The sequence below is a fragment of the Venturia canescens genome, chromosome 4 (assembly GCF_019457755.1).
Source record: "Venturia canescens isolate UGA chromosome 4, ASM1945775v1, whole genome shotgun sequence".
NCBI classification, from domain to species: Eukaryota; Metazoa; Arthropoda; class Insecta; order Hymenoptera; family Ichneumonidae; genus Venturia; species Venturia canescens.
Genome location: NC_057424.1, coordinates 655001 through 671104, shown reverse-complemented (window position 1 = coordinate 671104; position 16104 = coordinate 655001). Strand labels below are relative to the sequence as shown.

General features: G+C 37.0%; 1 non-coding gene across 1 annotated transcript; it reads right to left on the bottom strand.

The window, feature by feature from the left end:
• Nucleotides 1-15204: 15204 nt before the first annotated feature.
• LOC122410326 (5.8S ribosomal RNA) lies at nucleotides 15205-15359 on the bottom strand. The gene has a single exon (XR_006260901.1). It is a non-coding gene; the product is annotated as a 5.8S ribosomal RNA (ribosomal RNA).
• Nucleotides 15360-16104: the final 745 nt, after the last annotated feature.

The window sequence follows — 16104 nt, the reverse complement described above, 5'->3', positions numbered from 1 at the left end:
ACAAGCTCATTGTACACGCACTCTAGTACACAATACCCCTTAAAAAAACCTCTGTTGTAAGCCGTTATTATACCGCGTAGAGGCATCCACCATATAACATATTTTAAGCGCGTAATTAAGCACTTTTTCCGAAGATGATATAAATCGTTACGCCATCTTTCATCAACACGGCGCCTAAGTTGACTACTACAGCATATAGCCAAACGCAAGAGCTTCAAAATGCATGTACGAATAAGGACTGCATCTGTCATCGTGGTTTAGCAGTGAAATTATTTATCGCGACACGGTTGAACGAAGACTGGCTCTCCGCCCGTTTTTACCGCTCGCTCATTTTTTACCTATCTCTCTGCTTATGTGTGTATGTGCTCTTATATGCTTATTCAAGGGTACATACTTAATAGCAAAAATGTTTTCTTTTCCGTGAGAGGATTCATTTCTGCAGACACAACGAATACATCTCTTTTTCATTAAACTAAGGTTGCGTTTACATTTTGCGCGGATCTCTTTTTCAGTAAGCTAGGCCTGCCTTATATTATCAGCAGCTAATCGCGCAAAGCGGTCCTCTATTGAATTAATTGCAGAGCAAAAACGCTGCCTCTTTTACACTTTCTTTTCTAAAATACATAGAGGTGGGCTTGCAGAATCTGCAGAATCTACTATATGAAAGAGAGGCGCTGCATGCACCGTACCGATAGTTCTTCTGTATTTCTTTCTCCCTCCCGCTTATCGGTATGTAAGGGTGTAGCCTTTGTTATAACTCTGCCTTTATCACCATCGCTGGCTCCGCTGTATTTCTTGCTCGCTCCCTCTCACAGGTATATGCGTATGCAGAATTTACTATAGGAAAGAGAGACTCTGTATGTATCGCACCGATGACTCTTCTGTATTTCTTTCTCCCTCCCACTCATCGGTATATAAGAGCACAACCTCTCTGTCTTTATCATATGCACCAACGTGTAAGAGTGGAAAAGAGATACGACGGCATCGTTGGCGTGATAGAGACAGGGTTATTTTTCTCTCAAACAACAAAACGTCATGCTGGGGGCGTATATCTCGCGAGACGCTGGCGGCTGTAACTTGAGCATTAAGAGCTGAGCGCAGGAAAGAGACGGTGGGAGAAAGAAAGAGAAAGGAGTATTGATAATCGTATAGATGTGCTTCCTTTTTATTCCTGTTTTTTCAAATATCTCGAGAACGGTGCGAGATACGCGAAAACCGAGAAAATTTTGGGGGTTTTCTAAAGGGGGAACCAAAGAGGTCCAGTGGTTCGAATGGCGTAACAGTTTTTCAAAATTCTCTTTTTTTTTAAAAATATCTCGAAAACGGTGCGGGGTATGGAAAATACAGACGGGCCTTCTGAAACGCAGCGTTTTGAAAAATCATTTGAGCCGACAATTTATTCCAGCAGAGTCTTTAAGATGTTCGACATTTTTGTTGTTTTATACATATATTGAGCCAATCTCAAAACACCCGAAAAGAGAGAATTTTGAAAAAGTTGTTAGGCTATTCGAACCACCGGGCCTCTTTGGTTCCTCTTTAGAAAGCACCACAAAATTTTCTCAATTTTCGCGTATCTTGCACTGTTCTCGAGATATTTGAAAAACAGGAATAAGAAGGAAGCACATCTATATGGTTATCAATACTCCTTTCTCTTTCTTTCTCTCACTGTCTCTTTCCACGTGAGTTCTTCTTCCAATGCCCCGTGCCGGTGCTAGGGTTACACGAGCCAGCATCTCGCGAGATATACTTCTCCTGGCGCCTTATTGCCGGCGCATAACCAAAACACTGAGTTTTCGCTACCGCGTGGTATATATTATTCGAAGCTCGTGGCTTGGATCAGCTGCTTTTGTAATGAAGCTCTTTTGATCAGAGCTCCTCGACAAAAATGTCGAACGCCCTAAAGAGAGCGTTTTGAAAAATTTTTATACCATTCTCTTAAATTTTCTCAATTTTCACGTATCTTGCACCGTTCTCGAGATATTTGAAAAACAAGAATAAGAAGGAAGTACATCTATACGGTTATCAATACTCCTTTCTCTTTCTTTCTCTCACTGTCTCTTTCCACGTGCGTTCTTCCTATGGTCCGTGCTGGTGCTAGGGTTACACTCGCGAGATATACTTCTCCTGACGCCTTATTGCCGGCGCATAACCAAAACATTGAGTTTGCTACTGCAGGGTATATATTACTCGAAGCTCGCGGCTTGGATCAGCTGTTTTTGTAATGAAGCTCTTTTGTCCAGGGCTCCTCATCGAGGAGCGAGAGCCTACTATAAAGAGTATATTACATACCGCTCGTGATAGATCTTCTACATACAATACACTCTCAATGTGAAGAAAGGTGTGAAATTATCACCATCCACTTAACCTCTGAGCTCATCATCAAGGAAGACCTCCGTATTCCCCTCCCCCTCGCTTTGCCCGTGGCTTATTCGAGACAATCTTTTAATCACTCATCAAGTCAGTCTCAAAAGAACGCTCGTACTAATTACACCTCCCCGAGTTTTTCGCTATTATTATTATTATTTACAAATCTCTGTGCCATGTACCCGCGTTATTCAGATTTTTTGTTCATCGAGAATTTTTTCCGCTGCCGTGTCGTGTTAGTAAATAACACCCGAAGTGTATTTATCCGCACACGAGCTTTGGAGAAAACGCTGAAGCATTACACGCGCCTCATGCAGCAGTACTATGGGGACCTCAAAGCTGGGACGCATCTGAGTGCTCGCGAAATCAAAGCGGGTGTGAACTGTGTTGTGTCGACGCCCTGGAGCCCTGCAGTATACCGTGGCGAAGTCATAAATATTGACAGCTACGGATGCGTCGAGGTCTATCTCGTGGATTTCGCCGAGAGCGCCTTTTACGATATGAACAGTTTGTATGAACCCGTAACGCTTTTGACCGTCATACCGGCGCTTCTTATAGAGTGCGCTATTGAAGGTCTGTTCAATTATTGTGAGCATGAATACGTGACGCGCGCTCTTTCCGCGATGTGCGAGGGACATTTTTTTAGAACCCAGGTGGTCACGCATACAGATGGTGAACATCTTAGTGTTTTGCTCTCCGACACCGTCGAAGAACGCGATATAACAACCGAGATTATTCAGAATGTCGTGCACCCCGATGACGTTTTGTTTGGCGATGAGGGATACGACGACACCGAAGAGTGAGCGCGCGCGCGTGTGTGTGTGTGCGTGTGTGTGTGTGTGTGTGTGTGTGTCTGTGTGTGTGTGTGTGTGTGTGTGTGTGTGTGTGTGTGTGTGTGTGTGTGTACGTGCGTGTAAAAATAAAACGGACTCTGGCTAAATCATGAACAAGGCGCAGAAAAAGCGGTTGCATCGAAATGGTGAGTTTTTGATTTTTCGGTTTGAAAATTAATAAAATGACAAAACATATGGGTTACTATGACGGCTCCACGCGCCCCACCTCCACACCCACCCCCACCACCATCACCTCCCCCCACCACTCGAAAAAATCGAGCTGGCAGGGGAGGCCGAGGAGTGGGGGTAGGAGTGGGGATGGGAGTGGGGGTCGCCATAGTGGCCCACATACTACTGGTGGGGGTAAAATTGGCATGTGATTTTATTGAATTACGAAGCTCAGGAGTCATTTAGCAACTTGAAAATTGAAGTTTAAGCCAATTGAGTAATTCTCTTTCGATTCCGCCCTAAATCAGCATGATCGGTGTTGTAATTGCTGAGAAAAAACTTTGCACGGGCTCAAGATTATGCAAAAGTTACCAACACATTCAAGAATTTATGCGTCTGTATTTATAAACACCATCAAAGGCACTTTGATGCTCTCGAGTTTCTGATTCGTTGGATCTGACGACATCCATTTTTAGACGTTGTGATTGGTTGTTGAAATTAGTTGTTGATGATTGGAAATCTGACGTCAACTTCAGAACGTAGCACACGGCGCAGCACAGCTGGTAACAGCAGTCATAAATTCGACCGATATATATGTACAAACCATGTGTCAGTTTTTGATCGTATGAACAGAGTTTCGACATTACGAAGTGCGTGCGGGATCAGTAAAAAAATAATTTTCATCATCTAAAGAAGTGCATATTACTATTTATTTTGTTATTTGTGATATATTAAACCGGTATCAAAGCGGCCGCGTAAATGTAGTCTGTAATGTGTGTGTGAAAAAGAATATAAAAAATGCGCGATGCATGTATGTCAACGAAACTTTTCAAGATTTCATTATTTCGTTCGGTTGGAAATAAGTGTTAACTGAAATAATCTTTCAATTAAACCAGAGTACGAGAAATATTGTCCAGTGCAAATATATTGTCAGTGGCGTGGTTATATATCATGTGTACATAGGTTATATATACGAATAAATAGAACAAAAATACACGCAACTGTTAGAATGATACTAGAAACTTTAATTGAATAAATGTTTTCTAATTTATTTCTTGTGTCGTCATTATTTTTAAACATCCCTATATTTTGCTTGATATTTAGTTTGGTTCTGCCCTCTCCGATCCTTGTTTTCACCCGCTCAGTTTGCAGCGGATCGATTCATATTATTAATTCGTTCCCTAATATGTGTTCTATGATTTTCTACTCCTTCATGATGATTGTGGTAACATGATTCGAGAGGTTTCTAACCATGATCTTGAATTGCACATTTTGTAAATCAGATTTAAAAAAAAAAATCTGGTCTTGGTATAGTGTGTAGTAATTCTTTTCCCATTAGGTCTGTCGAGTGATAAATTTGGAAACTTTTCCAGAAAGCCTTTGGTTGCTTTTTTTGCTAATGATATGAAAAGTCGTATCTTAGGAATGCGGTATGCAAACACAAATTTTGATAACAAAACTTATAGAATGATATGTATGTTGAGTATTTCCACTTTGCAAACTACAAATATGGAATTATTATAAACAAAATTCATTCCGATAAGTCTACTGTTGCTCAGTTTTGGATGCGATCAAATATGATGCCTACCAACATCCTCAGAAACTTACAGAATTGCTGAATGCAATGTGCGCTATGTCATTTTAATGTAACATCATGACTTTTGATAACTTTTCATTATAATGCTGTAGATTCGGATCATTAAAATACTGCAAAAATCTGTAAACTATACAATTTAAATACTGTGCCATTCATTTTACATTTTGACTCTAACTGTAACATCTATATAAAGTAAAAAATTGATTATAAAAGTCTTCAGTTGCTCATTTATGGATAGATTTGAAATTGCTGTCTTCGAAGCTCATTGCGCAGATACATTGAACCGCAGCAGATACCTGCGAACTCTGAAATTTCTGTGGATAAATATATATGCAACGGATCACCCGTTATCTTTGATTATGGTAATATGTAACCCTAGGGAAAAAAAAGGTTGGGACAAGTACATCGATGGTCCCTCGTTTGCTGATAATTCCATCCATAAAAAAAACTTAGAAAAAATTTTTTTTTAATTGTAAAAAAAATTATTTCACAAAAAAAAAATACAGAACAATTCGAAAAAAATTTTACAAATCTTGAAAAAACGTTATATTAAAAAAAACTAATCTGCATCTATTTTTTAAAGTGTCAAAAGAATCAAATAACAAGTAAAAAATAATAAACCGAAAAATCGCCCTTGAAATCATTTTGGAAACCGATGCCCCATTCTTCTTATTTGATTCGAACAGTTAAATCAACTGAAAAAAACTCCATCTAATTTACGTGCGGCATTAAAATTTATTATATTAATTCGAGGCCAAGTATTTTCTAATGAATTGAAAAAAGTTACCATTTGAATTACGTGCAGCATTAAAATTTATGATATCAATCGGTGGACAAGTATTTTATTAGTAACTCCAAATTTTGACATTATTAAATTCTTCTAAGAAGCTTTTAAATCCAAAAAAATCACATGAAAGCTAGTCATTTCTTACTCTATGGTGGCAGAGACTTATAAGAAAATCGACTCTTCTCAGACTTTCAGGATCCTCTGGTATTATTCACAAAATTCGACGTCGATTGGATCGATACAAATTATGTTTAAATATGTGTTAAAAGTACTTGTCCGGCCCATCACTTTCCGTTTAAATTGTTTATCCAAATAAAAGTCAGGGCTTGTCTAGAACTGATGAATCACAAGTATTCATGCAGAGGGAATTGAGAGAATTATCTTCAAGTAATTTTTACTTAATTGCACTAATTTAATAAAAAACGGAAAAAAAATTATTCCGCAATATAGAAGGGATATTATTGTGCATCGATAAATGAAAAAAATTGTACATAATGTATATGTTCAAGCTTCCTAAATAACTCTGCAGTTTACATTCGATGACGGCAATTTTTACTTCCCACTTATTCTTCCAGCGAACGAGTTCCATTCGGAATAAGAACTAACCTATAATATTATTAAGAACATTAAATTAATAATGAATCGCATTTCAACAAACTTTTAACGAGATTCTGCCGTGCCATTTCGTTTTTTTATGATTGATTCTTTATTGAATGAATAGTGATGGGCCGGACAAGTACTTTTAACACATATTTAAACATAATTTGTATCGATCCAATCGACGTCGAATTTTGTGAATAATACCAGAGGATCCTGAAAGTCTGAGAAGAGTCGATTTTCTTATAAGTCTCTGCCACCATAGAGTAAGAAATGACTAGCTTTCATGTGATTTTTTTGGATTTAAAAGCTTCTTAGAAGAATTTAATAATGTCAAAATTTGGAGTTACTAATAAAATACTTGTCCACCGATTGATATCATAAATTTTAATGCTGCACGTAATTCAAATAGTAACTTTTTTCAATTCATTAGAAAATACTTGGCCTCGAATTAATATAATAAATTTTAATGCCGCACGTAAATTAGATGGAGTTTTTTTCAGTTGATTTAACTGTTCGAATCAAATAAGAAGAATGGGGCATCGGTTTCCAAAATGATTTCAAGGGCGATTTTTCGGTTTATTATTTTTTACTTGTTATTTGATTCTTTTGACACTTTAAAAAATAGATGCAGATTAGTTTTTTTTTAATATAACGTTTTTTCAAGATTTGTAAAATTTTTTTCGAATTGTTCTGTATTTTTTTTTTGTGAAATAATTTTTTTTACAAATAAAACAAAAATTTTTCTAAGTTTTTTTTATGGATGGAATTATCAGCAAACGAGGGACCATCGATGTACTTGTCCCAACCTTTTTTTTCCCTAGGGGAAGTTTATGGTTTGATATCACGTCTTTTTTCTCAAAAGATTCTTATTTATGTTCAGATGACTGTAAGATTTTAGTTTAAATTTCTATGAATTGTTTATAATTTTCGGCGTATAACGTTGGTTTTCACGAAAAAAGACCTATTTTTCGTCGAAATTGTACTGAAAATATTTCGATAGAGGTTTAGTCTTGGACTTTTGTGATTTTTCTCCTTGTCTTCTAATATGTTTCGTCCATTGGGAACTCAAGAGCATGGAGCAATGCGTGTTGCGGGCCGAGATATGATTTTCGGCTGATAACGTTAGGAAAAAGAAAGGAAAAGAGGAAAGATAGATCAAATTCAAGATACAACAAATCCAACAGAATTGGCCCTTTTTAAATGTTGCTTTTGCATTCTGAATCTAGACATTTTCGTGTCATTCAAAACGTGTCCCCTATGAAATATATTTCCAAAGTTTGCAAGTGGCCGCTGAGATCCAATTATCCAGTTTGATAGTTGCTGAAAAAAGGCACCCGGAAACATTTATTATGTCAGAACTCAAAGAAGCAAAAAAAACTGAGCGTACTTAATTCAACAGAGCAACCGAATTCAAAGACGTTTAAGGTATCTGCATTGGTTTTGGCGAAAAACAATTTCAGGAGAATTCAGGAATGAATTTAAAAGTTTAAAAACTCAGAATAAAATAGAAAACGGAAAATTTAGGAATTTAGAGAAGCTGAAGACATTTGTGATGAATTTTTGAGATTACATGTTACGGTTGGAGTAAATGATTTGAATGATTGGCACACACGCTGCAACACAGAAATATCAAAGTTTGGAGGTATTCGCTTCATACCGCAGTAATACAAACTTCAATAGTATTTAAAAAGAAATACTTTAAAACTTACTAAACCAAGTTCTATTACTCATTCTCATAATCAAAGATAGGGGGTGATACTTAACACACATATTTATGCACAGAAATTTCAGAGTTCGCAGGTATCTGCTGCGATTCAATGTATCTGCGCAATAAATTTTGAAGACAGCAATTTAAAATCTATCCATAAATGAGCAACTGAAGACTTCTGTGATGAGTGTTTACTTCATATATATGTTACAGTTAGTTTTAAAAAGTAAAATGAGTGACACAGTATATCAATTTTATAATTCGCAGATTTTTGCTGTATTTCAATAATACAAATCTATAGTATTATAGAGAAAAGTTGGCAAAAGTCATGATGTTACGTTGAAATTACATAGCGAACATTGTATTCAGAAATTCTGTATGTTCCCACGGATGTTAGCAGGCATTATATTTGATCGCATCCAAAACTGAGCAACTGTAGACTTAGTGTAATGAATCTTTTCACTAATAATTCCACATTTGTAGTTTGCAAAGTGAGAATACTCAATATTACCATAATTAAAGATAGGAGGTGATACTTAGCACATATATTTATCCACAGAAATTTTAAAGTTCGCAGCTATCTGCTGCAATTCAATGTATCTGCGCAATGAGTTTGGAAAACAGCAATTTCAAATCAAATTTCAAAGCATAAATGAGCAACTGAAGACTTTTCTAATGAATTTTTCACTTCATATTTATGTTGCAGTGAGAGTCAAAAAGTAAAATGAATGGCAAAGTATATAAATTTTATAGTTTGCAGATTTTTGCTGTATTTCAATGATCCAAATCTATATAGTATTATAGTGAAAAGTTGTTCAAAGTCATGATGTTACATTAAAATAACATAGCGCACATAACGTTTAGAAATTCTGTAGGTTCCCATGATGTTGGCAGGCATTATACTCAATCGCATCCAAAACTGAGCAACTGTAGACATATCGTAATGAATGTTTTCACCAATAATTCCACATTTGCAGTTTGCGGAGTAGGAATACTCAACATACACGTTATTTCATAAGTATTGTTGTCAAAATTTGTGTTTGCCTACCGCATTCCGAAGATTCAACTTTTCATACTATCAGCAAAAAAAAACATCCAAAGACTTTTTGGAACAAGTTTCAAAATTTATTACTCGACAGACCAGGTGGAAAAAGTATAACTACACTTATATCAACACCAGAAACTGTTTTGAGAATCAGATATACAAGATGTGCGATTGATGATCATAGTCGGAAACCACTTGAATTACGTTACCACAATCAGCATGAAGAAATATTAGAAAATCATAGGACACATATTAGGAAACCAATTAATAATATGTATCCATCCGCTGCAAACCGATGGAGTCAAAACAAGGATCGGATAGAGCAGAGCCAAACTCAATAGGAAGCAAAATATGGGAATATTCAAAAATAATGATGACACAAGAAAAAAATTAGCAAACATTTATTCGATTGGAGTTTCTCACATTATATATACTAACAGTTCTGTGTGTTCTTGTTTTATTAAACATCAACCATAATATTTCAGATCGCAAAAAGAAAATTTGACGTTATAGGTTGACGAACATTTTTTCTTACAACTTCCAGACCTATTTTTGATAAACTGATTTGCCTTATTTATATTATTCACTAACTATGCGAACGTTTGTTACATTTGTCCCGCACTTCGTAACGTCAAACCCCGGCCGGCACAGCTATCAAAGGGAACTCGTATATATGACCTACATTATTACATATGATATGTTATCACGCAACTGATGATATATGTACACTAGACAATATTCCGCGAACTCTGGTTTAATTGAAAGATTATCTCAGTTGACACTTATTTCCAATCGAACGAAATAATGAAATCTTGAAAAGTTTCGTTGACATATGCATCGCGCATTTTTTTATATTTTTTAGCACACACAGATCATAGTCTACATTTACGCGGCCGCTTTTATACCGGTTTAGTATACCACAAGTTTTAACAAAATAAATATTAACCACTTTTCACTAACCATTTTCATTTATTAATTAGAGTCTGCACACAACAGCACTTTGGGGATTATAAACTCACCTGTCAAAATGACGTTCAGTATGAAAACAAGTTTCAGGTGGTTTCGGATGTGGCGTATCGATGTATTGATATCAAATAACCTATTTACAAATGATATAAATGATAAACTTATTTTCAGTCAAACGAATTAATGAAATCTTAAAAAGTTTCGTCGACATGCATTTCATTTTTATTTTATTCTTTTTTACACACGACAGATCACAGACTACATTTACGGAACTTCTTTTATACCGGTTTACTTTAGCATTCCACAGGTTTTAGTACTATGCACTTCGTTAGATGACGAAAGTTTTTTTTATTTATCCCACACGCATTCCATAATGTCAAAACTCTGTTTGTTTATACGATGATCGAAAACTGACACATGGTTCATATATATATATATAATATTCACGGAGTCTGAGCGCGGTCGGGGTAAGACTCAATAGTTAGAAGGCCTAAAATGGCGAACAGGCATTCTGTATAACGCATATATAGATATACAAAATGCCTGTTCGCTATTTTAGGCCTTCTAACACTTGAGCCTCACCCGCGGTCGGCCTAGCAGCTGGAGGAGCCGACATCGTTGAGCCAATCAGAATGCGTAGAGGCAACAACTCTACTACCACTAACTACGTCAAAACGCGTATACGTATACGAGGAACTCGTGATGTGTCAGTAACTTTTGCATAATCTTGAGCCCGTGCAAAGTTTTTTCTCAGCAATTACGCCACCGATCGTGTTGATTTTGGGCGCAATCTAAAGAGAATTTTTTAATTAGCTGAAAGTTCAATTTTCAAAGCCTCAGATGACTCATAACTTCGGTAATTCAAAAAAATCACTTGCCAATTTTACCCCCACCACGGCGAATCGTTTTATTCAGAGAAAGTATAAACTCGGCGAGAGCCTCGGGCCAGCAGACGACAGGGCTGTCAATGTACTTGTCCCGAGACTCTACCGAGTCTCTTGATGAAACTTGGTTCGGCAAGTTTTTAAGTGTTCCTTTTCAAATAGTATTGAAGTTTGTATGACTGATATACAGCGAATACTTCCAAACTTTGATATTTCTGTGTTGCAGCGTGTGTGCCAATCATTCAAATCATTTACTCCAACCGTATCATGTAATCTAGAAAATTCATCACAAAAGTCTTCCGCTTTTCTAGATACTTCAATTTTCCTTTTTCTACTCCATTGTGAGTTTTCGAATTTCTAAATTAATTTCTGAATTGTCCTGAATAGGTTTTCCTCCAAAACCAATGCAGGTACCTTAAACGTCTTTGAATTCTGTTGCTTTGTTGAATTAAGTTCGCTTAGTTTTTTTTGCTGCTTTGAGTTCTGGCATAATAAATGTTAGAAGTTTTCGGGTACTTTTTTTCAGCAACTATCAAACTGCGGATAATTGGACCTCAGCGGCCACTTGCAAACTTTGGAAATATATTTCATTGAGGGCACGTTTTCGATGAAATGAAATCTCTAGATTCAGAATGCAAAAGCGACATTTAAAGTGGGCAAATCTGTTGGATTTTTCGTGTCTTGAATTTGATCTATTTTTCATTTGAATTTTGAAGAAAAGGGATAAATAAAATCTGTTCTATTAAGGAAATCTTTACATCAGTTCTTTCTTGGTATGAAGACTTGGAAAAAATCGCCAAAGGCCAAGGACAGACAGGTGACAAAATATTTTCAGTACAATTTTGACGAAAAATAGATCTTTTGTCGCGGAAACCAACGTTATAAGCCGAAAATCATATTACAGCCCACGAGACGCATTTCTTCACTCTCTTGGGTTCCTTTTACACAAAACATATTAGAAGATAATGGGGAAAATCACCAACGTGGAAGAACAAACCAATGCCGAAATATTTCCAGTACAATGTTGACGAGAAATTTGTTGTTTTTCGTGGAAACCAACGTTATAAGCCGAAAATCATATCTCGGCCCCCAACCCGCTTTCTACCATTCTCTTGGGTTCCCAATAAGCATAGCAAATTAGAGTAGAAGAAAAAAAATAGCCCAACTCCATGGACAGACCTGTGACGGAATATTTTCTGTACAATGTTGACGAGAAATTTGTTGTTATTCGTGGAAACCAACGTTATAGGCCGAAAATCATATCTCGGCCCGCAACACACTTTTCTCCATGCTCTTGGGTTCTTAATAGATGAAACATATTAGACTACAAGGAAAAAAATCGCCAAAGTCTAAAGACAGACCTGTGACGAAATATTTCCAGTACAATTTTAACGAAAAATAGATTTTATTTCGTGGAAACCAACATTATAAGCCGAAAATCATATTATGGCCCACAACACGCATTTTTTCATGCTCTTCGATTCCCAATAGACAAAACATATTAGAAGACAAGGAGAAGAATCACCAAAGTCCAAGACCAAACCAGTGCCGAAATATTTTCAGTACAATTTTGAAGACAAATTGGTCTTTTACGTGGAAACCAACATTATGAACCGAAATTCATTTCACGGGCCTCATCCCGGATTCCTTCATGCTGTTGAGTTCCTAATAGGCATAACATATTAGAGTATAAGGAAAAAAATCGCTAAAGTTCAAGGGCAGACTTGTGACGAAATATTTTCACTACAATTTTTACGAAAAATTGGTCTTTTATGGTGGAAACCAACTTTATAATCCGAACATCAGACCTAGGGAAAATAAGATTGGGAAAAGTACATTGATGGTCCCTTATTTGCTGATAATTTCATGAAAAAGATTATCCCATAAAAAATGTTCGTATGAGAATGGAATCTATAAAAATGTACTAAGCAAATAATTCATAGAAATTTATACTAAAATCCTATAACCGTCATAACATAAATGAGGAACTTTTGAGAAAAAAGGCAAGATATCAAACCATAAACTTCCCCTAGGGGAAAAAAGGTTGGGACAAGTACATTGATGGTCTCTTGTTTCTGGATGACATAGAAAAAAGATTTAGAACCAGGAAAAAAATTCTATAAAAATAATAAACGAAAAATTGAAAAGTTCAAAAAAATTCATAAATATTGAAGACATTGAAAAATGTACTATCCAAGTTACATGTAGTATAAAAATGTATGATATCAATTGGAGGCCAAGTTTTTATTGATAATTTGGAATATTTATCGAACAAATTGGAAACTTTAATGAAATTCATGATAATTATTTTCAAGAAAAAAGTTAATGAAACAAAAGTCATAACGGAAGTTACGTGCAGTACTAAAATGTATTATATAAATTCGAGGTCAAGTATTTATCAGTTATTCGAAATATAATCTCCGGCGACAAATGAGCCTTGAGAATCCGTGTCGCGCTCACAACGTTTCATCAAAATTACTAAAAAATTAATGGAAATAAAATCATTAAAAATTCACATGAAAGTCATTCGTTACTTCAACAAGGAACACACTTTAAAGAATCGATTCCCCTCCGACTTTCAGGATCCCCTGGTATTATTCACAACATTCAACTTCGATTGGATCGGTACAAATTATGTTCAAATACGTCTTAAACGTACTTGTCCGGCCCATCACTTTTTATTCAAATTGCTCATTCGAAAACAAATCAGGGCTGTTCTATAATGACAAATATAATAAAATGGATAGAAATAAAAATAAGATCTCCAATTAATTTGAACTTGATTGTTCGCAAGTTCGTATAGCAATATCCACTTATTCTCATTTTCTTCAGTGAACCAATGAAAATGAGAAATAATCAGGCGCATTACTAGAAATTTTCGAACCTACTCAGCCATGCAATGTTTTTTGTCTATAGTCACGTACACATTTTGATAAATATCACTAGTCGAGTACGACACGTGGATTCCTGGAATTTGGAGAAAAATGATTTTGTTGTGAATTATGACTCCATATAATATAAATAGATTAATCAACTTCATCTTTCATTTTCGTTTAATTTGGACAAGAGCGATTCGAAGGAAAATTATTTTCTCGGGAATTACTATTCCTTAATATTAACACATGCATTAACTTCGTTTTTGATTTGTTTTCGAATGAGCAATTTGAATAAAAAGTGATGGGCCGGACAAGTACGTTTAAGACGTATTTGAACATAATTTGTACCGATCCAATCGAAGTTGAATGTTGTGAATAATACCAGGGGATCCTGAAAGTCGGAGGGGAATCGATTCTTCAAAGTGTGTACCTTGTTGAAGTAACGAATGACTTTCATGTGAATTTTTAATGATTTTATTTCCATTAATTTTTTAGTAATTTTGATGAAACGTTGTGAGCGCGACCCGGATTCTCAAGGCTCATTTGTCGCCGGAGATTATATTTCGAATAACTGATAAATACTTGACCTCGAATTTATATAATACATTTTAGTACTGCACGTAACTTCCGTTATGACTTTTGTTTCATTAACTTTTTTCTTGAAAATAATTATCATGAATTTCATTAAAGTTTCCAATTTGTTCGATAAATATTCCAAATTATCAATAAAAACTTGGCCTCCAATTGATATCATACATTTTTATACTACATGTAACTTGGATAGTACATTTTTCAATGTCTTCAATATTTATGAATTTTTTTGAACTTTTCAATTTTTCGTTTATTATTTTTATAGAATTTTTTTCCTGGTTCTGTCCTTTAAAAACTAACAATTAGCTCCGGAACTCGATCGACCGGCCGTTCGGCGGCGGCGTGCCTGCTCACTTATCAAAGTAGCGGCGAATTGCGCACGAGAATGGAAAAAAAAAACAACGACGGACAACACGGTCCGAGGGGGCATGCCCCACCTCTCTCTCTCTTTTCCCATCATCTCCGCACACGCTCGACTCGAAAAATTCAAGGAACGGCCAATTTGGTTGTGCTCGATTCTCATAGAGTATCGCGGGCGAATGCGAATAGCTTTGAACTTCTCCCCGGCAAAGGGAGAAAATGAATTCGCGATTCGCACACGCTGGCTCACGAAATCCGGATCGAAGGGACTCGATCACCGAGACTTGCGGGAGAGCGCGTTAATTTCAAGCGACGCAGACGCGCACCCCCCCTTTGTACAAGGGCATGGGTCAACGAACGCCCAATACATTCGCTACACGCGATGACGAAATCATCGCGAGAGCAGTCTAAATTTTATGCATAAACGACCCTCAGCCAGGCGTGGTCCGGGAATTGTATCCGTGGACCGCAATGTGCGTTCGAAATGTCGATGTTCATGTGTCCTGCAGTTCACAAGTTGACGCGCAATTAGCTGCGTTCTTCATCGACCCACGAGCCAAGTGATCCACCGTTCAGGGTAATCATATAATAACATATTTGTGCGTTACAAACAGCATTATTCATAAATCTTGTTCTTAAAAATTCGAGCATCGTCGACAAGGACGGTTTCGCAAGCCCGCCAACCCTAAAATTTAAGGGAGACGCGACGAGCGAAGTCGCTGGTACAAGCGCGCGCAATCAGTTGATCGCAAGCGCAAGGCCGCGACAGCAAAACGGCCGCAAGTCTCGGCGACGACTAAAGACTCCGGAACGAGCCCGGCGTGTGTGTGTCTTTGCCATGTAATGGTTGTGTCGTCGCTAAGATAAAAGCGGTCCCGGCGCTGCTCACGCTGATTTTTACTCTTGGGCGAAATTTCATTGAAAAACCTCGGAAAACAGGCACAACGCGTGAGCGCATAGCGAGCTTCCTTTACTGAGCAATAGTGGGGCTCAATTAGGTTGCCCAACGGTGAGCAGCAGCAACACGAGAAACCGCCTTACGGCGCAGTAATGCAGAGAAACAACGAGATGAAGAAACGAATAGAGAATATTGAGGGAAAACAAAAGCTTCAAAGGCCTCTCTCTCCTCCCCCCCCCCCCCCATCCTCACTCGACATTCGTTTTCTTCAAAGCTCGCGACCGTTTCTTCGTTCAAATGGGGCGCGCGGAAGGGACCTTTTTTTTCTTCCCTTCCCTGTCGCACCCGAGATGTTTTCTATCCGTGATGTTTTTCTTTCTATCAGGATAGCGCACGCGTTTGCGTCCGAATGGCACGAGCACAAGGA